Genomic DNA, 3,023 nt, shown 5'->3' on the forward strand with positions numbered 1-3,023 from the left:
TATAATATTATTAATAATATAACTGTTCTTTGTGCTGTGTTTTGGAATCTGCCTACTGTTATATTATTCTCAGTAAGTCCCTGTAGTCTTTAAATTTTTAAACATTCTTTTTATTTTCAAAATTGACGTATTTTTAATTTCATCTTACAGAAAGCCTAATAAAATGTGAAACACCATTGATTCATATTAAATAGCACTTATATTTCAGTGTTGTGACACCTCTTCTGATTAAATTTGTTCTTTGAAAATTGTATGCATGTATGTAATGAATACTGGCTGCTCTCTCTACCTATCCTCTCTTATTTCCTTCTCACCCCTGTAATCTCTCCTGCTCCCTAAAAAGCCCCTTTCCCACATTCATGTCCTTTGTTTCATTCTGTGTCTCACTGATTTTTACTAGGGCCATCTATATGGTCAGGGATATGCAACCACCATTGGACATTGGTGAGCTTATCATTTGATATACAAATGAAGACAAGGACTGCCCCACCCCAGGATCCATCAGTGTCTGGTTGTTCAGCAAGGAGAGGTGGAGCTCCTTTCTAATTCATGATTGATGCTGATAGGTCAAGACTTGTGTAGGTCCAGTGTAGAAAATTAACTGAGCTGTTGTGAGATCATGTTTACAATCACAGTGTCATGATAGCATTTTGCAGCCCTTCTCCATGTCTTCTGCTTCTTAAATTCTTTCCACTTACTCTTCCACGATGTTTCTTGAGCCTTTAAGAGGTTGCACAAATGTTCTGTTTAAGGCTGAGCACTCAATCATTACTTAGTCTCAGCTTTTGCACAACAAGTAGTCTCTATTCATTGTCCTTCACTCCAAAGAGAAACTTCTCTGATTAAGACTGGTGCTCATGGATTTGTAGAGTTAATATAGTTAAAATTACCATCCTACCAAAACCAATTTACAGATTCAGTGCAATTACAATAAAAATCCCAATTGCCGTTCTTCAAAGAAATAGAAAAAATCAATCCTAAAACTCATATTGAAACACAAAAGACTCCAGTTAGCCAAAGCAATCCTGAGCACATGTAGCAATGCCCAGGGGGATTAATATACCAGAACTCAATCTACAATGCGGAGCTATAATCATAAGAACAGTATGGAATTGACACAAATGGTGACCTCAATATGAGTACACTCAATTATAGTCACTTGATAATTTATAAAGGTGCCAAGAACACATACTGGAGGAAAGACAGCACTTTCAACAAATGGTGCTGGAAAACCTGGATTTTCACATGTAGAGGAATAAAATTTGAACCATATCTATCAGCTGGCACAAAAGTCAACTCCAAATGTCAATTCTCAATGTGAATTCTGAAATGCTAAAACTATTAGACTACATAGGCAATATTCTACAAGATAAATGTGCAAGAAAGGACTTTCTATATTGGACATCAGTCATTCAGGAATTAAAGTCAACAAATGACAGATGGGGTCTCATTAGATGAAAAAGTTCCTGAACAGCAAAGGAAATAGACAGTTGAGTAAAGAGGAAGCCCACAGAGTGGAAGAAAGTCTTCACCAGCTATGCACCAACAAAGTATTAATATCCAGAATATACAAAGAACTAAAAAAAATCCAGGAAAATCAAGAACACGATGACCCAATTAAAAATGAGCTATAGAACCAATCAGAGAACTATCAAAAGAAGAATTAGCAATGGCTAAGAAACATCTTAAAAAGAGTTCAACATCCTTAGTAATTCAAGAAATGCAAATCAAAATACTTCATCTATCCCCTGTCAGAAAAGGACAAAATCAAGCAAATAAATGACACCAAATGCTGGTGTGGATGCAGGGAAAGGGGAACCCTGAAAACTGGTGCTACCACTTTGGAAATTAGTTTGGCAAATTCTTAAAAAAACTAAAAATAAATCTACCTCATGATCTAGTTATACCACTCTTTGATATTCTTCTATTATTATTATTTTTTTATTTTTCTAACTTTTACAACAACTTTATTGAGAATTTCACACATGCACATAAGGTGTTTTGATCAAATCCATGCCCACTCCCCCCCTCCAACATTCCCCCCCTCTGAAGAGATAACCCTAAAATCTTTTAAGGAGTACATACAAGCTCCCAAATACTTTTGACATTTTGGGCCTTGGAACAGAGTATGTTGCTAACAGGCCAAAGGACATTTTGACTTTTAGCCAAGAAACTGGCTACATTTCTTTGGGGGCTTTTTATCCTAACTTCCTAGCCAATTCCTACCTCCTATTCTTATTGCACCATCCTCTGAAGGGGTTACCCAAATTGCCAATAGGGAATAGGGAGGTAGACAACTCTAGCTTCTTCCATGCTGAACAGGGATGCAGGGTGAGGCAATTAAAGAACGCCTTCAGTGGGTCTATCTAAAAGACTCCCAAATTGCCACTCCTTGATATTCTTAAAAGACTCATCCTACTACAGAGATACTTGCACAGCCATGTTTGTTTTTACAACAGCTGAAAAATGGAAACAACCTAAATATCCCTCAAGTGAGGAATGGATAATGAAAATACGCTACATTTAAGCAATGGAGTTCTACTCAGCAGTAAAGAAAGACAAAATCGTGAAATTTGTAAGAAAATGGATGAAAGTAGAAACAGTTATACTAAGAAAAGTAACACAGAGTTCGAAAAACAAGAGACGCATGCTCTCTCTTATTTGTAGATCTTAGCTCCAAATCCTTAGATGTGAGTATATATCCTGATGCAACTACAGGAGTCAGGAAAATGGAAAAGAACCATGGGGGTGACGTGACAGTAGGAGTTAATGAGAAGGAGATAGTGAGAGGCAGGTGTTATCGAGGGAAAAAGGGGAAAGACGGGGGTATTTTAACTGGGAAGGATTATACAGGGAGAGTGAGAGGTGAGCTAAATTACACTTAGATGGTTTGAAAAACCAGAGGGAAATATATTAGTTTGAAGTCCTACTGAAAAATACACATACAATAAATGTAAAAGTGCATATGTATATCTGAAAGCTATATAACAACAACAAAAAAAAAAAAAAAAAAAAAACGTTCC

The sequence above is a fragment of the Nannospalax galili genome, unplaced genomic scaffold, assembly GCF_000622305.1.
Source record: "Nannospalax galili isolate Female #2095 unplaced genomic scaffold, S.galili_v1.0 scaffold25, whole genome shotgun sequence".
Classification (NCBI taxonomy): domain Eukaryota; kingdom Metazoa; phylum Chordata; class Mammalia; order Rodentia; family Spalacidae; genus Nannospalax; species Nannospalax galili.